The sequence below is a fragment of the Siphateles boraxobius genome, unplaced genomic scaffold (assembly GCF_051911475.1).
Source record: "Siphateles boraxobius isolate OS27281-9 unplaced genomic scaffold, OSU_SipBor_1 104, whole genome shotgun sequence".
In the NCBI taxonomy this organism is placed as follows: Eukaryota; Metazoa; Chordata; class Actinopteri; order Cypriniformes; family Leuciscidae; genus Siphateles; species Siphateles boraxobius.
In genome coordinates this window covers 2,408,088-2,428,036 of record NW_027508705.1, presented here as the reverse complement: position 1 = coordinate 2,428,036, position 19,949 = coordinate 2,408,088, and the positions used below count along the sequence as shown (strand labels likewise).

The window sequence follows — 19,949 nt, the reverse complement described above, 5'->3', positions numbered from 1 at the left end:
AATCAAAAATATCTTAATCCGTGTTCCGAAGATGAACGAAGGTCTTACGGGGTTGAACAACATGAGGGTGAGTAAATACTGACAGAATTTACATTTTTGGGTGAACTATCCCTTTAAGTGAACTATTCCGTTAGCAGTGTTCTGACAAATCTGAACTCCAGGCACTTTATTTACTGTATGTGTCAACTACAGGTCATCTTCATGTTTCTTTATAAGAAGAGGAAACAGAAAACTGTCATACTAATGGAAATGCCAATACTCAACTGTGTCAGCTGGATCAGTTAAGATGTCTGCTGCACCTGTAACATAAGCTCCAGGGCAACACTGACAGAAATAGGCCATTCTGTCCATGCATGTGAACTAAATACGATCTCATATAAAGGTATCGAAACCACTATGACCTTTCAGTCAATGACAAGGCTTAAAAAACCCAACTCCTAAAGGGTAATTTGTAGTTCTCAGGAACAAGAGATATTAGTTATAGCTCCATGAAAATGTCCATTGGGGACAAAAATAGTAAAAGTGCTTATGTGTGGAGGAAAACAACAAGTGAGATATTGAAGAAAGGACATGAAGAGGAAAGGCAGTTTTTGAGGTGACTTTTCGCAATGCCGCAAAAGCAACCGACATCACAATTTGGATTCCTTACATGCTGCAGGTGAAAGCTGAAAGTAACAACTTTAAATACTATAGTAATGTACCAACTGACAGGGTTCCCTGTATAATTTACTTAAGAAAAATTGACATGTACTGTACCAGATATACATGCAAAAGAATGAATATAGAATCAAATTAAAAACGTTTGAATCAGAATTTCCCTTTTTTCTTTTTTTCTTTTTTTTTGGTGAACTGTCCCTTTAACGAAGCATAATAATCAAGCTGGAAGGCATGTGATGCTGCAGACATGCAAACAGAACTGCTGAAATATGGAGCGTTATGAAATGTCCTTGATAACCAGAGGCACACTTCAGATGAAAGGACATCAGGATGTTCCATAGGGAGTGCAGGAAAAGACAATTGTATTAAGTAGATCAGCTTGGACCTGATGTTGTCTGGAGGTCTTCTGGACTCTTCATGACACTAGTGGTGGAGCACTGGTGAAGCTACAGCCACCTGCCATTGTGAGATCTGGAGCGCTAAGCTCTTTCTAGCAGCTGGTGTGTGTAGTGCAGTCAGGCCTAATGTGTGCTGTGGATTACTGCTCCCGGCTTCTCTTAACACCGCGGGCAAAAACAAGTGCAGGTAAGAGAAGAAACAAGAGAGAAAGACCAGGAACATGACGAAAGCCAGTTGTCCACATAAAGAACTGACTTCATGGTAGGCCTGGGGTAAACGATTATTAACTAAACGATTAGTTGGGCGATTATTTTATCAATTAGTCGACTAATCTAACGACTAATTTTTCTGCTGCTCGATTAATAAAAAAACAATGTATCTCAAATAAATACTAACTAGTGTACTGAATCAGGATACTATAAGCTGGCTAAGGTTAGTCTAATGTTATGTATTTGAACACCGTCATTAGAACTCTATAACCGCCAAAAACGTGTTATTAAAATATTTTTTACAAAAAAATCTAATCATAGAGAATGTTTAATATCAGCTTACGAGGGAAACGTAGGCAGAGTTAGTGGTTCTTCGGAGGCTGCTAGTGCTGGAGGTGATTCAGGAGAGGTCTGTCTGTGTGCCGCTTTACCCATCAGAGTATGCTGACTATAAAGCCTTGTTTAAACTCGACGCGTCGGCACGAGCGCGAAGATGCGCGCGGCAAAAATGACGCGTTGGGTGAGCAAGACCGGCAAGACCCCATTTCGCTTGGCTGTGTGAACGGCTTCTTTTGTAACAGCGCGCTCGGCGCCGCAACCGAGGATGAACGACTTCAAGCCGAATCTGCCCGAGCATGTAGGTCTCACCGCACCGGCACCCAGTTTGCGCGTCTAAATTGCAACGTTTTTTTTTTTTTTTGTTAAGGGTTTGTTTACTGTGTGTGATTAATTTAATGGAAAGCACATTCACTTCTAGTTGTCTTCGTCCTCCATTCTGCAATGTTTCGGTCTCCCACGTGTGGTCGCGAGCTGTACCGCCGGAAACGGTGCAAAAAATAAATAAATGAAGTGTCGACGCAAAAATATGGCGTCGACGTTATTTTGAGGTCGAAGCGTCGACGTCATCGACGCGCCACTACAGCACTACTTCATGGACACTGTAGATTGGGATTCCACGTGACTTCTGTGAGCTGCAGAAATGTAATAGTTGCAAAAATATAGATATAGTTTGACAACAAAGTTATTCTTCCACGTTCAAAACACGTTTTCTTCCTAATGTATGAAAAACATTTCCAACGGTGCTTCTAATCACCGAATCATACAGAGAAATAGGGGTGTAAATACTTGGTTAATTCAGGATTTGATTAAGATATTTCAATTTCGATATTTTTAACCCTCTGGTGCTATTCTTGTTTTTTAGAATTTCTTACTTAATGGTACGAAAGTTGGTAAAGGTTTTGGCACTTGCTGTGTGAACACAAAAAAAAAATCATGGACATGACTCAAAAAGGTTAGGCCTAAGTGGCTCTGAAAAAAAAGTCACAATTGTGTTGCTTGAGGTCAAAATTGACCTTATTGGAAATTAATAGGAAACTAATTTAATCAAGTGGAAACTTTTGGTACTGCGCCCAAACAAAATCTTAATGAAAGCTAATTTTTTGAGATATCAAACACAAATTTGAAAAAAACTTTTACATTTTTGTTTCAGTTTTAGAGTAAAACGTGTTTTGGAAAATTTATATTTCATATAAAAATGTAAAAGTATTTTTTATTATAAACGTAAAATTCTATAACTTTTTGCATTTTTCATAACAATAAACGTAAAATTCTATAATTTCTTAATTTCACTTTATAAAACTTTTCGCACATCAGCAATAGTCTGCCAAACGTTGTCTTTAAAAAGAGACCTCTGTGCTGCAAAGCAATCAAGATTTATGACAGATTAAGTTGGACATTTTATTTTCAAGTTTATGCTCAAAAAGTTAATAAATGGATAAATACTGCATAAATACTGTATGATTTAGTACCATGAAAACCCCTGAATATACAAAATATATTATAACAATAACGATAATTATCGCAATATATTTTCCCTCCATAAAATGATAACCAGTTTGATAAATGTTGAATATAATGTTTATGCACCAAAAGCAAAACAAAACAGCGCTACAGCAGCGCAGCGCGAGCTTACTAGAGAAGATGCGTTTACTCGCTGATCGTCTCGTCACATGACCTCTAAACAGCGCTACAGCAGCGCAGCTCTAGCTTACTAGAGAAGATGCGTTTACTCGCTGATCGTCTCGTCACATGACCAGAAAACAGCACTACAGCAGCGCAGCGCGAGCTTACTGGAGAAGATGCGTTTACTCGCTGATCGTCTCGTCACATGACCTCTAAACAGCGCTACAGCAGAGCAGCGCGAGCTTACTGGAGAAGGTGCGTTTACTCGCTGATCGTCTTGTCACATGACCACTAAACAGCGCTACAGCAGAGCAGCGCGAGCTTACTGGAGAAGGTGCGTTTACTCGCTGATCGTCTTGTCACATGACCACTAAACGGCGCTACAGCAGCACAGAGCGAGCTTACTGGAGAAGATGCGTTTACTCGCTGATCGTCTCGTCACATGACCACTAAACAGCGCTACAGCAGAGCAGCGCGAGCTTAGTGGAGAAGGTGCGTTTACTCGCTGATCGTCTCGTCACATGACCACTAAACAGCGCTACAGCAGCGCAGCGCGAGCTTACTGGAGAAGATGCGTTTACTCGCTGATCGTCTCGGTCACATGACCACTAAACAGCGCTACAGCAGCGCTACAGCAGCGCAGCGCGAGCTTACTGGAGAAGATGCGTTTACTCGCTGATCGTCTCGTCACATGACCAGAAAACAGCACTACAGCAGCGCAGCGCGAGCTTACTGGAGAAGATGCGTTTACTCGCTGATCGTCTCGTCACATGACCTCTAAACAGCGCTACAGCAGCGCAGCTCTAGCTTACTAGAGAAGATGCGTTTACTCGCTGATAGTCTCGGTCACATGACCACTAAACAGCATTACAGCAGCGCAGCGCGAGCTTACTGGAGAAGATGCGTTTACTCGCTGATCGTCTTGTCACATGACCACTAAACAGCGCTACAGCAGCGCAGCGCGAGCTTACTGGAGAAGATGCGTTTACTCGCTGATCGTCTTGTCACATGACCACTAAACGGCTCTACAGCAGCGCAGCGCGAGCTTACTGGAGAAGGTGCGTTTACTCGCTGATCGTCTCGTCACATGACCACTAAACAGCGCTACAGCAGCGCAGCGCGAGCTTACTGGAGAAGGTGCGTTTACTCGCTGATCGTCTCGTCACATGACCACTAAACAGCGCTACAGCAGCACAGAGCAAGCTTACTGGAGAAGATGCGTTTATTCGCTGATCGTCTCGTCACATGAGCACTAAACAGCGCTACAGCAGCGAAGCGCGAGCTTACTGGAGAAGGTACGTTTACTCGCTGATCGTCTCGTCACATGACCACTAAACAGCGCTACAGCAGCACAGAGCGAGCTTACTGGAGAAGATGCGTTTACTCGCTGATCGTCTCGTCACATGACCACTAAACAGCGCTACAGCAGAGCAGCGCGAGCTTACTGGAGAAGGTGCGTTTACTCGCTGATCGTCTTGTCACATGACCACTAAACAGCGCTACAGCAGAGCAGCGCGAGCTTAGTGGAGAAGGTGCGTTTACTCGCTGATCGTCTCGTCACATGACCACTAAACAGCGCTACAGCAGCGCAGCACGAGCTTACTGGAGAAGATGCGTTTACTCGCTGATCGTCTCGGTCACATGACCACTAAACAGCGCTACAGCAGCGTTACAGCAGCGTAGCGCAAGCTTACTGGAGAAGATGCGTTTACTCGCTGATCGTCTCGTCACATGACCACTAAACAGCGCTGTGATCTCCAGTAAGAAGCTTTTAAATTCAGTAAAGAACACAAATATCTCTGTGATTTAAACTAGTTTAAAGCATTGCAGACAAACAGGAGAAACATTGTGCAACGATACAGTCAGAAGGTTTTTCAATCTACAAATCATCATCATTTAGCATGAATTTACTGTAGTAACACTAACTGCACCATGGTATTGTGGCAGAAATTTGGGATATTCATATAGCTTTTTATTATATCATTATTGTAGACATGTATAAAATGAGTAATATAAATCACAGTATTTTTTTTTTGATTAAGCTATAGCATTTGTGCATTTATACTAAATGTAGGCCTATTTAGGCTACTGTTTAATACTTTACCATGGTACTGAGGTGCTATATGTGTGGTTTTAACCATGGTTAAAGTATGCAACTATGGAAGAGCGATGGTTAATTTGAATAAAAATTTTAATATTTATATTTGGCCTTTTAAAATGAAGTTGATAACATTTTTACAGATGTTAATGTTTTTGTTAATGAACATAAATATACATCTGCATCCTAACTCAAGCTGAAGTCAAATGTGCATTTCTAAGAAACATGTTATATCAATATTGCAGCCTGCACTGCAGATACATTTTCTGTAAAGCTGTAAAGCTTTGAAACGATATTGTGAAAAGCGCTACACAAAAAAATCATTCTTTAAGGTTCACCAGGTCCAGAAAAAGCAAATTTAAGGCTGAGGAATTTAATTTCAGGGTGAATTTCGGAATTGAAAACATGTACACGGTACTGACCTTTACGAGACATTTCAGCTGCTTATTTGGTCATTATGAGCAAATGGGTGATTGCATTACCTTTAAGTGAGAATCTCCCAGCAATGTTTGAAAATTGATGAAGGTAGAGAACAGAAAGTGCCGTGAAAGAGGAAAGCATCAGTAACCTGTGTGTCTGTGGCACTGAGAAAAGGTGCAGGCTATGTAGCAGGTCATGGATAATTGGATTCAAGCAACAAACATAAAAACAGACTTGACAGGCTGACAATGGGAGCAAGCGAGCGGAGGGTAAATTTGCACAAGAACTGAGGAGCGTTCCTCCAGCATGGGAGCTCGGCCAAGCAAAGGAATGTTTCCACACAATCCTCACGACTCTCGCTCCCTCCCGTTCAAACAAAGACTTGAGCGAATTCCAGAGGAGCTTCCAAAACACTGCAACATGTAGGTCGTTTCTCGGCACAAAAAGTCCTTGCGGTCTAATCAGTGATGGCAAAATGTAGGTTTTAAAGTATAACAAAAATTTCGAAGAAAGAACTTGTTGTGTTTCAAGGGCATTGGAGCCTCACATCTTGTCCTGAACGATACCAAAGTAGTACAAAGAATAACATGTTACACTTACTACCATGAACACACAACCTTTGAAATAACATTGACCAGCTAAGAATTTGTGCAGTGTAAAAATGAAGATACGCAAAAGCCTTGACATTTCTGAGGAAAATACAGTGAAAAAAACTCTTCAGCTTATCTTAATAAACCCATTCAAATGTTTGCTTCAAAAATCACTGTCTGGTAGCTTTCCTGAGTGAAAGGCTGTGCAGTGTGTGGACAGACGCTGATGAATAGAGTGTATCTAAAATTCTAAACCAATTTTGACTGCCAAGGTCACAACAGCTGTATTTAAAGCAAAAGCAAAAAAACAGATGATTCCTGCCCTGCTTGGAGTATATGTGTTGAAGGGAACAATCTGGAAGAAGGATGCGAGATTCAGGCCAATGCGAGATTGACAAATATTATTGATTTGAACAGCAATATGAGGATCATGTTGCTGCTGCTTAGATATCAGGGCAAAAAAAGGCATAAAATCACATTGTGATTGTGAGCCGTCTCATTAAACCCACTTTAATTTGCATCCATTTTTGGAGCTGAGTTTAGCTGCATATTAAGATTCAATTATTATTATTTTCATTATATTATACTTTTTTTAAACTAACAACAGATTTCTGTGAATGTATGTTTCTGTAATTAGGGCTGCACAAATTGGGTAAAATCTAATAGCGTTTTTTTTTTTTCTGATAAAAATTGTGATTGCAATTTAAAATAATCTAGGTTTGCTGTGCTTGTACAGCTGCACAATATGGCCACTTTTTTTGATTATATACCAATATGGACATAAAAAAATAATATTATCATCATCACACCAAGCAATATAATGATTTCGGTTTCATTTCAATGAATCATGTAGCCCTATCTGTCATCATCTACAAATAAAAAAAATTAAAAATCATTTTCTTTTCCGTTAAAAGAAAATGATGAATTGTAGCAAAATACTATCAATGTGACCAAACAATGCATTTTAGTAAAAAAACTGTAATCAAAGTTAATTAACCCATTATGATGATCACTCACTCGCTACCTGTACACTTTTTTCCCAAACAGTACTAACAAAACCTCAGTGAAACCGCAGAAAGCCTCTGATCATTACGGCTTCCTTAAATGGAAGAAGACTCTACGGCATCCATCGTCCAACAATTATCCGACTCTCAGCAACCTATTTTCCCAATTAAACACTCCAGACGCCACAAAACCTCTATCTCTTCAGCTAAGCCCAGCTACACGCAGCGGTACTTGACAGAGTAATCTTTCAACAAATCCCTCCCCAAACATTTTCACACTGGCTGTTTCCTAATTGATAAAACTCCACAGGGGGGTGCGCTATCATACGACACCACCTAGCACAAATCTGCCTTAAAGAGTCCACACACACCAGCGGGGTGTGTGTGAGGTGAGAACAGAGCCAGATGAGAGAGAATGCAGAATAATCCTACAGCCCAGATGATGTTTTCAAGTGTACCAACAACACACATGGGAGGGGAGGTCACTGACCTTTCACCCCAGAATTAGGGGTCGACCGATATGTGATTTTCAATGCCGAAGCCGATACCGATTATTACAGATCAAGTAGACCGATAACCGATATTTTGAACCATATACTGTAAAAAAAGATGGACGACGCCCCTTCGCTCTCTTCGAATGGCGAGAAGTGAAGCCGCAATTGTCCCGATATGGCGCTGACATCTTGGGACTTGAGTCTACGCAGTTGCGATTTCGGGACCAGACATGCGCAGTAGTGAGCAGGAAGTAAAGCCACGAAATCAACGTCCCACCCTCACTCTCGCTGAATCAATCACAAGCACACGCCTCTGCTGCAGAACAACCCATTATGTCGGTGTGAAATAATTAATTATAGAAATTTAGATATTAAATGTCAAGCTCCAATCTCATCAGTCCTCCAAAGATCCCGAAAAAAAGTCCGTTGTTGCTTCAGTGACTACTTCGCTCAGAGAACCTGTCAATCACAGCTGTCAATCATGACGCCACAGCGCCGTCTTTATAGCATCAAATAAATAATAAATATAAATATTATTAAATATAATAATAATAAATGACTAACCAAAAACAAACTTATTTTAAAAACAAACACTTGAAATTACATCGGTGTGATAAAAACTACAGTAAATGACAGAAACTATCTTTGGAAAAAAGATACGTGAAGTGTAATTTAATTGTTTAGTTGGTCTCACGTCCCATTGAATAACATGGGGGGAGGCGGGGTTTATGAGCTATACTAGGACCGGTCACCTGGGGGCGATCGAGACGTTTTGGCTTCACTTTTCAGGGCTTGTGCGGCACGCTTGTTTTGAACCGATATATAGCCTATGTCTGGTCTAAAAATGTAAATGATGTCAAAATTAAGAATAACAAAGGGTTTTGACAAATACTTTCTTTAAATGATTTTAAAAATATCTTTAAATCTGAGAACTGTTAATAATAACATTATTAATAATAATAATAATAATAATAACTTAAAAAGTGCAGGAAGCACCCAGCAGCATTCTGAAAACATTTTGTAAAACTTAAAGACTCTATTTTAATGGTTAAATTACATTTTAGCATTCAAAAACCATTTATAATTAATTGAAATCAAACTTATTCAATTTATGTACAGTTAACAAAAATTACATTTTTAGGGCCCTATGAAAAACCGAAGTTTCTGTGTGTTTATGATATGACCATAACTTTTCTCAGTTGAAGCATTAAAAGCTCATGAAGTGACTAAGCGGCTCTGGAGATGATGATGTTTATGCAATCATGTCCTCATGTAATGATGCGGCTGAAGCTGAAAACAGTGCAAGCGTCGTGTGTATGCGTGTGTGTGCGCGTGCGTGTGTGTGTGTGTGTGTGTGTGTGTGTGTGTGTGTGTGTGTGTGTGTGTGTGTGTGTCTGCACCATTCATTTAGAGACAGGCAGGATTCATATTTAAATAGTCTTTTTGCGGTGTGAAATATGATTTGATTTGTACTGACCTGCTTTTTATTAATTCATCAAAAATTTGACAAATTCCGTGACATTCCGCTTTATACAGTAAATTCTGTTTTTATGTCTGGATTCCGCGATTCCTTCCGTGTTTTCTGCACCGTGGAAATCACCTATTATAGTCCTATTATATTGAGGTGTTCAACTTCAACTTTATACAACTTCAGTGTAGTAATTTATTGCTACTTCAGCAAAGTCTGCTACTGCCTTAACTTTCAGAATCATAACTTTAACTTTCAGAATCATGGGCTACTATAATAGCCCATATAGTGAAGCAGCTTCAGTCTGACTCTGAAATGCTTTCAGTGTGAGAGTGCAAAGCTTTCAGTGCCTTCAGCTTTCCACGTTGATTGGCCGGACTCGTGACTCCCAACAAATCAGATGTGCGGGGTATTGGTCTAGTCTACAGAGTGGTGAGATCCGACAGAGGGGGCTGAATCAGAGCCAAATAAAGCACACTTCAAAATTAAATTATTTTATCGGCAAATTGGTTTTGAAAATGGCCGATACCGATAACTATCAAAATGCTTAATATCAGCGCTGATAGTTGGTCAACCCCTATGCCCTGTATCTACTGCATCAGCACGGGTGAGTTTATTCAACAGCCCATATAGTTCAATCGGACATCAAGAAGCAACTGTGATCCAACATCAGCTGCAATAACGCACTAATAATGCACAGACATTCCGGCAACCAAATATATTTGGCCAAAACTGCACAAAAGAAATATATAGTTTTGACCTAAACCATTAGAGCATCTATAATGATGTGTTTTGACCATGTCAGTGTATCTACTTCATGCACACAACAGAAAGTAAAACACATCAGCAGTGTGGACGCAAATCACAGTAAACAAAACCCTAGAGCAAATATGTCAAATTTGTTGGGCTAAAATATAGGTGATCATTGCAGAAGATCTTTACTACGACTGGCTTAATGTATCAGCTGCGAACGACACTCTAAACCAGTGGTATACAAACGGCTCCAGTTCTGGACCTCAGCTTAAGCCCTATTCGCACGGGATCAGTATGACCTGGTGACCTCTAGTCATTAGTAATAATTGCAGAGGTTGTCTGTGATCTTAATCCCGCGCGAATCGGCCATGTCTGTAATTTGTAAAGTAAAAATTCCCCCGCAAATTACCTACTATATTTCGCCAAACACCGAGGTCCTGTGATAATATTAGTCCCGTGTGAATCGGCATCTCTGTTTGGCAGGGTCGTTTATAATTTTTTCAAGGTTTTTGTTTCCTGTGCGCTCTTTTATCCTGGCTGAGTGGGAGTGTTCTGATAGTATTTAGGGTGCTGGGTCATATCACTATACACATATACAACTATACAATTTGCAGAAAGCTGAAAACCATCAGAAGAGCAAAAACAAAAAGAATGGTTAGATGGAAATGAATGGCATGTATATCAGCATGTGGTAATGCACATTCTTCTGCTTATGATATATCATAGGCTACAGCTAGACCTATAATAACGACAAGACATTTCCATCAAGCAATAGCCTATTGACATCATATCCGGGAGATAAGTCAGTAATTCGAGTAAAATCACAGATTTCGCTTATCCCGTGCAAATTCAGATGTGGGGGGGGGGGTATTTCTAATTCACACGAGGTTCCCAGATAATACTAATCCTGTGCGATTGGGGCTTTAGTCCTATCCGGACCGCGGGACATAATTGCACCATTTACTGTTTCAACAGTTAAAAGTGAGCAGAGCATCAAAACAACGAAGCGGTTCACTCCACAAGCGCTCAGGGGCGTTCACGGTAATGATGGCGTAATGAATCTTCTATTATTTTTATTTATGTTTTATATTTTCGTCTAAATGAAAACTTTAGTTTCAGTAAAAAAATATTTTCGGTGCATCACAACAGTAACAACACCAACACTAATATGTTGGAGCCATAACGCCAATAATCGGTTACTCGGGATTGACCAGCTGAAATTTGCAATAAACTGAATCACTTATTTATTTACATTGAATTAGTAAATTGTACAATCCCAATAAAGACCAAACATTTAGCCCTAATCAGCAACATGTTCAGCTCTTAACAAACGGCACTTCACTAATTGTTTATCGACATAACCCATCTGTAAGTAATGGCTGAGGCATGTATGACTTATCAACTCACTCTAAGTGCACTCAATAAAGATGGAAGAGGTATGGGAGCATCTAGGCTGTCATTTCAAGCAAGCATTACACACTGAAACACTGCAGTTTATTGAACCTCCCCTGAGAGGCATCCAACACAGAGTCTTCGTCTCACACTAGTGAGCTGCCTACACTAACAAAGAGAGGACCAAAAGTACCCTGGTGTACTTTGCAAAATGAAGAGTCCTGTCCATTCACTTCTGTGCACAGTATGCCCAGCGATGAATTACCAAGACACAACCCTACACTGCCCGAAACATGCTGTCTAGGTAGGCAGCTCACTAGGTTTGAGACAGTGCCAGAGAAGTCAATGACATTAGGATGCTGATCTACTTTACACAGAGCTGGATTAGTGATGCTCCGGCCTTATAGCAACACTACGGCTGAAATAGGGCTGTGCATCACGTTAGAAACTGCAGGTGATTTAAAGGTGAAACTGAACATTATTGCATCCAGATGACCCCTAAAGACTCCCTTTACTGGAGATCCAGCTGTAAGTTAACTTTTAACTGCATACAAAGTCAAGTCAGAAAAGATACTCGTACAATTTGACTAAATAAACCATTTATTACTTTTATTAATAAGTAAATATGAACTTCAATTGGATTTCTAAAATGGCACAGATAAATACATTTTTACAACTACTTTGTATAATATTTAAAGATTACTCACAAAAAATACAGAGATTAAAAATCGAATTTGAGATTACGATTTGAGGTTTTTCACAATTATTGTGCACTCACATATTGATATTATTCACATATGTTGCCATGTAAATATGCTACAGACATACATACGCCATAAAACAAAATACTGCACCATTTTGGTCCGTTACTTTTTTCTATCTGTTTTTTAACACATTATTGTATGCCCGAAAAAAAGATTTGCGTCAGTTAACATTACATGCTAAAGTCTAAATGTGAATGCAAAGCTATCTTGTTTCAATTCATTTAAATGTTTAGGGCTATGTAATGGAAAATGTTTTTTTAATACCTTAAAGGGTCAAGCAAGTGCATTTAAGCTTCCGTCTACCATATTTTCTGATAAATGTTTATGTGAACAAATGCCTAAATTAAATTTGCTCGTCAGATAAAGCAATCGTGTCTCTTCAGAAGACTTGGATTATTTTATGATCTTTATTTATAAACACTGTGAAACATTTAGAAGTTTTCTTAGGAGTTTGGAACTACAAATATTTTTTGGGTGCACTATCCCTTCAAAATAACAAAGTAAACCATTTAAGCCAGAAATACTTTACTAATAAAATATCATACTTAGGTTGGCTGTGTTGCAAAAGACATTCAAATTAGTTAAAAGTAGAACCCAAGTGGACGAAAAGGAGAAATATTTTAAACTGCTATAACTTAAAATATGATTATTTATGGTATTCGTCGGAGCAAAATGGTATTTGTTTATAAAGCCTTTATTGAAATCAAAGAATTTATCATGCGAATCCATGTTCAATGTGAATAAATTATTTCTTCTAAGGTGTGTGTGTGTGTGTGTGTGTGTGTGTGTGTGTGTGTGTGTGTGTGTGTGTGTGTGTGTGTGTTTCATTAACAAGCAAGCGAAATTAACAAAATAGACAATTAAATCGTTAAACGCAATTATTTGTATGGCAATTAATGTTGAAACAAGATGTCAGGATCGTGACAGCCGGAGGAGGGTTGGTAAATAACCGCAGGTTTGGTTTCAAGCGTTCGTTACCTGTTCTGTGTCCATGATGGACTCCACGAGTTATTTCAGCATAAACTCTGAGTATTCGTCGAATTATGGCATCGTTTTTTCTTCCCAGTAGCATTCCACGAAGTTATACTATTTCATGTCAGGACACGTGAATAAAATGTTAATCCCCATCGGTTTAGGACATAATCACCAGCATAGATCAACCCGCTAACGTAACAGGATCGGTTGCACAACCGGATCTGGCAGTAATAATATGAGTACATCTGTGATAAGAACATAAAAATGCATTAAAGAATGAAATATATGTATATTTAAATCACGAACCATGTGAATGGAGGAGACACCTTACACAGACAGAAGGTTTAACGTTATTCGCCTGCCAATGGCCATGACACACTCCACCGAATAAATAATTCGCGTAAAACACCTGACATCGACACTTTTCAGATTAGTAACGTTAACCTTCTCTAATCTGCTAATCGATCAGTGTCCTGAGGATATGTTGATCGGGAAGCATTTCACAGGTCTGATATGATGTTGAGATTAAACAGCATTACTGGGTGTGTTTATCAGTTCATCTCAACGGTGACTGGCCGCATATCAACAATATATAAAAATGAGATTTGATAGTAACGTTACATGACCAAAATGAACTACTGTTACGAAGGTATACATTCATGAACTTCTTACCTGCCACTGCTGATTTTCCGCAGTTAACCCCAGACTTTGGTGTAGATCAGTCTAGACTTCTTTCTCAAACTGAATAAACTTTGCCCGCTTTTCCTTCTTCTTCTCCTCGCTGGCTAACACACACACACACACACACTTGCTAACGGACACTGAAATATCTCCACTCGCGCCGTCACTGGCGATCGCCGATCCCGCGTCCTCTCGCCGGGATCTCTCGTTGTGGAGTTGAAGTGTTACCGGGGATCGCAACTGTGGATAACAGCTCTTACAGATTTCAGATAAAGTTTATCTCCATCTTCTCCCGTTCAGCGCCATCTTTCCCGCGGGGCACGCCGGGTAATCCTCAGGAATCCCGACGCGTCGCGTTCGCTGATCGTCCTGGAGTGCTGGAATGCTGTTGGGATCAGAGAAGAGGAGGAGAACGATGTTACTCGGGTCTATCATTAGGGAACATACACTTAGAGATATCGGGTTTATGATCTAGGCTAGTTTTCAGAAGTTGATACTGGCAGCTAAATAAAATAATGGTAGGCTAAATGTGTCGGCAATACCGTTTCAAAGCAGCTTTACAGAAAGCGCAGTCTATTACAATTTAGAGTGATCTGTTATCAGGTGACTGTCCAAGTTATGTATTTCAGAAATGTAGCTATAGCAATCACACAGTTAGCTAACCATGTATTAATTTAAGGAAGAATCAATGAGCTCATTGAAATAATGAATACATGTTAACAAAATGGATATAGGAAATTGTAGCACTGGTGCATGTTGATTCAGAGTTTGCTTCATCAGAAGTTAATCTTCACAGGTGTTGGTCATCTGAAGTCTTCATAAGAGACTGGATCCGAACTGGAACTGATCTCTATAGTTAGCTACTACAGGATGGTCATCCCGAGATAAAACAGAAAAACAAATGGAAAGTAATTATCTGCTGTTCGTAGCATTAATAATCATGTGCATTTGATCTGATATAACTGGGGTATAAGGTTATGAGATGCATTATGTGAATGCTTGGCTAAAAATATGTCTTTAATCTAGATTTAAACTGGGAGAGTGAGTCTGAGCCCCGAACATTATCTGGAAGGCTATTCCAGAGCCAAATGTAAAAACGCTCTCCCTCTTTTAGTGGACTTAGATATTCTAGGTACTACCAGAAACCCAGAGTTTTGTGGCCTTAAAGAGCTTGATGGATTGTAGGGTGATAGAAGATCAGTTATATATACAGAGTTAAATTTAGGGCCTTATAGGTCAGTAATACTTCATAATTGATACAAAACTTAAAAGGTAACGTAGAGATGTGAAATTGAGGTTATATGATCATATTTTCTTGACCTGGTAAGAAATCTAGCAGCTGCATTTTGGACTAATTGTTGCTTGTTTATTGAGGATGCAGGACAACCAGCTAGTAATGCATTACAGTAATCTAGTCTAGAGGTCATGAATGCATGAACTAACTTTACTGCATCAGAAACAGTTAGCATATTCCAGAGCTTAGCAATGTTTCTGAGGTGGAAGAAGGCTGTTTTTGTAACATATAAAATATGATTTTCGAAAGACAAGTTGCTGTCTAATATAACACCCATGTCTATTGTAGAGGATGAAGTAACAGTAGGCCTACATCCTTTCTAGATGCAAAATGTATTTTAAGAGTTTCTGTGTACAGATTCTTTGGTTCAATAAGCAATACCTCAGTCTTATCTGAATTAAATAGAAGAAAATTACAGGTCATCCAATAATTTATATCATTAACACTTTTTCTGTCAACTTGGATAATTTAGAGATTTCATCTGGTTGTGATGAAATAACTGAGTATCATCAGCATAACAGTGGAAACTAATTCCATGTTTTCTTATAATATTACCAAGTGGCCGCATTTATATTAAAAATAGAAGAGGGCCTAACACAGATCCTTGTGGTACTCCATAATTTACTGACATTATCTTAGAATTTTCTCCGTTTAAAAAGACAAAACGATCTGATAGGATCTAAACCACCTTAGTGCCAGTCCCTGAATACCAGTGAAATTATCTAGTGACTAGTCGATCAAACAATTGTCATGATCTATAGTGCCGAATGCAGCACTAAGATCAAGTAAAACTAGTATTGAAATACAGCCTTGGTCAGAAGCTAGAAGTAAGTAATTTGTAATTTTAATGAGCACAATTTCTGTGCTATGATAGGGCCTGAATCCAGACTAAAATTTTTCATAGATAACAATTTTTTGCAAGGAGGAGCACAATTAGGCAGACACGACTTTTAGTATTTTAGACATAAATGGAAGATTTGAAATGGGTCTGTAATTTGCTAATTCATTTGCATCTAATTGTGATTTCTTAATGAGAGGCTTAATAACTGCCATCTTGAACGGTCTTGGTACATGACCTAGAGATAAAGATGAATTAATAATATTGAAAAAAGGCTCTTCTGATACAGGTAACAACTCTTTCAGTATGAGTATTACATGTTGTTGGTTTGTTACATCTAATACCCACCAAACCCTTTACAAACTCTAGATTAATTTTGACAGGGTCCCCATGGTCATGAAAACCAGGAAATGTCAGAGAATTTTATGGAAAAAGTCTTAAAAAATAGTAAACGCATTAGAATTTGCTTTATTGTAAAAAAAAAAAAAAAAAAAAAAACTTGTGTGACTTTAGCTTGATTTTTGACAAGCCAAACATACCAGTCTCTGAGTTTATTTAAACCACAAAAGAAACTTCCTCCCATAAAATAAGTAATGAACCAGCAAAAAGCATTTTGAATTGAATAATTACCCAAATATCAAACATAGTTAACCGCTTAAGCACGTTATCATGTCCTTCAAAAAATGAGGTTGCATGGCTGTCGGAATATTAGAATTAAAACACTGACATAACACACATTTATCGGCATTAATCACTTCACCGAATAATTGCTGGCTAATAAATAAATAATTATACCATACGATTCCTCGTCCCTCAGTTTTTTTTTATCTTCCACATCATTTGAAAATCACAAAATCGATGTCTGTCAAAAAATAACGTGCACAATGCAATATAGTATTTATGAGAAGCAGAGGTCCAGCAAGTACACGCATTCCCTGGAAAACCCACACTACCGGATGTTTTAAATGCGTCATTGCTTTCCAAGAAGAGGGAGAAACGGTGGCCAGAGCAGCTTTCACATGCTTTCTGTCGGAGACAATAACGTGCATAATACAATAATGAACGGGAGTATAAATTTGTTCTTCATTCGTGTGAAATTGAATCGGAATGATCAGGGGACTGAGTAAAATACTTCACACTGCATGCTAAAGAGAATAAACACCAATCCAACTGTAAAACTTTCCTGGTTACTGAACATCGTTCAACATGTGTTGGTTTTGATGGGCATTTTTTATGCACAAACTCATTCTGAGTCCATGTAGTCGTCCAATTTGACTCATATGCTGATGCAATATGTATTATAAACTTGACAGGTGATTTTAATAAAATGTAGTTTGATCACTTTCTCAGTTGTTTAAAATAATGTATGATCAAAGTCAACATTGTTAATTTGCTTACCCCATACCCGTATCCAAAAGGGAAGAACTTAACACATGGCATTCAAACAGAATAAGATTCAAACAGGGCCTAAACACAATATGTCAGGGAGATAACTCAGCAGCAGATGGCAGTCAAGGGTGCTGTTCGCCTCATGGCCAGGGGGCTTCAGCATGCAACATGTTTGTGTGGTTAATTGTGGCATCAATGAGAGTGTACAGAGACCTGGCAACCCGTCATTGAGGAACACTGACTCCTGTGTGCAGATTACAGTTAATAAACAGAAAATCATTTCTCTTCCTCCTTTTTTCCCTCTTCTCCCAGTTTAGTCACATTAGTCACTACGATCTTTCTCTCACCTTAGAGAAGTGGTGAACTAAGCAGATAAGTAAAACAACTTTTTCCCACACTGTTTGGTCCTAACACAGCATTTAAAGGAAAAATCGATTCACTGAGGAAACACACCCGTCCGTGAGGTGCAGTTGTCTTGGTTGTTTCCCCCAGATGTGAGGCCCTTCATCTGATAGGTATCAGGTGAATACTAATGCTGAACTGCTCTATCACTAAAGCAGACAACTGACCTCAGAACAGCCGGCACAAAGTATGTGCTTTTAAAGCGGTCATGGTCTGCTTGCCTCAGACCTCCTGCTGGCTTGTATTGAAGAGCTGGGGAGGCAAACATTTGCATTTCAAGCAAAGAGGAGACACTTCAATGACTTCAAACCACCAACCCTGCATGATTCATTTTCAGAACACCTGTGGACTTGTGTGGCCATGAAGCTGCCTACACAAATGCAAGTAAATCCCTACAAATCTACATGAACAGGGAACATGCCTCTGTGTAGACAAAGAAAGGTGGCTGAAATATGAATCTAATTTCATTGATGTTTCCAGGAGGATTTTATATGTAAATCAGACAGAATCTGAAAAGGAAAATTATTGTAGAAGGAAGATTGCAAGGCTTACCAGTAGAAAATAAATTTCCCTGGTGATTAAGGCTCTTGCATTGCTATCATATAAACATCTCCGGTTTGATCCTATGAAGTGCAGAGTTATTGAAAGCAGTATCACCATTGAGCACTTGAACACTTAACTCCTAATTGCTACATGCAGATTAGTGTGGGGTTGAAACATAGACTGTTAACAGACTAGTTGACTTTAATAGTCCAGCAAACATTTGGACATTGAAAAGAGTCCCTCCGACGCGATTGAAATGGTTGAAAAATAGTTCCAAAATGAAATGTGAACGGAAGTCTTTGACGTTATCTATTCTGTGTTGCAGTTTTTGTTATTTTACCGATTTATGCCGTCCTTCCGCGACTATTTGGCCAGGGACACAACGTTGCCCTCGGACCAATTGCAGCTAGGAGACGCTGCCAGGTGCAATTCACACGCCACCGCTCTCTCTCACACACACTAATGTAATGCAATCATATGTAATCCCAAAGATTAACTGAAAAACTTTTTTAAAAAATAAACAAAAAAGCTGTTATGTAGGAGTAGTGTGTCATGCCATCATCAATGACGTCATTGGCGACTAGTCGACGTCGACTTGACTTTCATCAAGATTAAAATGTCGACTTTAAAAAATCTGAAGTCATTCAACCAATTAAGAGGGAAAAATTAACAGGGAAAATGACCTTTAATGCTCTTTATCGCAAGCTGTTTTGGTAAGCACTACTATCTACTCTACTATCTACTATCTAAGCATTACTTTATGTAAGCGGTAAGGTATAGCCTATTGTGCTGTGCTAAGGTAAATGTTAGGCACATCCCACAACAGAGCGATTAGCTTTAGAGCCTATAGCTACTGAAACAGTGAGTGAAAATACCTGAAAGATGATCATGTGAAAGAAATACGCATGTGGGTGTCTCTTGAGCAGCAAATCTTCATATTAGAAGGATTTCTGTAGGATCATGTGACACTGAAGCTTGGAGTAATGAAGCTGAAAATCAGCTTTAAACACAGGAATAAATTGCATTTTTAAATATATTAAAACAGAAAACAGCTATTTTACACTGTAACGAATTTCTAACCTCCCAACTCAAAATTTTCTAGTGACTGGTCACATCTAAATTTTAAAAAGTGAAGTTCCCCAAATTGATCAAATTAAATTAGCAGAATTTCACTTGGGCCAACTGAAAAATTTAACCAGTCACTAGAAAATTTTGAGTTAGGAGGTTAGTAATTTTTTACAGTGTAAGTTGTAATAATATTTAAAAATATTACTATTTTTACAATATTTTGATCAAATGAATGCAGTATTGGGGAGCATAAGAGACTTATTTCAAAAGCTTGAAAATTAATGAAACCTGTGTGAATCACTGTAATTGTGAATAAAAAACTAATATTAAACGTGGACACTTTCTCACTCACCCAGTGTCAGCATAAACAGTTTAACCAGCAGCAGTCAAAATGATACTTTGAGTCTCTGGTTTGTTTAGGGTCAAAGCGCACACTTAGATAAATAGCGGTTGATCTAACTCTGTGTGTTTATAGTGTAACCAGTTGTGTTATACGAAACAATGGTGGCGACTATAAATGACGTCAGCAGTTTTTCTGACAGTATACAG

The 19,949-nt window shown here is 38.9% G+C and overlaps 1 protein-coding gene across 6 annotated transcripts in view; it reads right to left on the bottom strand.

The window, feature by feature from the left end:
• tjap1 (tight junction associated protein 1 (peripheral)) overlaps positions 1-14,311 on the bottom strand; it is a 125,940-nt gene extending 111,629 nt beyond the window's left edge. The window contains exon 1 of one of the 6 annotated variants that reach the window (XM_077247006.1): positions 13,858-14,311. The gene's annotated coding sequence lies outside the window, so the exon portion shown is untranslated. The remainder of the gene's footprint in view (positions 1-13,857) is intronic. The other 5 variants (XM_077247007.1, XM_077247008.1, XM_077246989.1 and 2 more) reach the window with 5 other exon arrangements.
• Between the last annotated feature and the right edge of the window lie 5,638 nt (positions 14,312-19,949).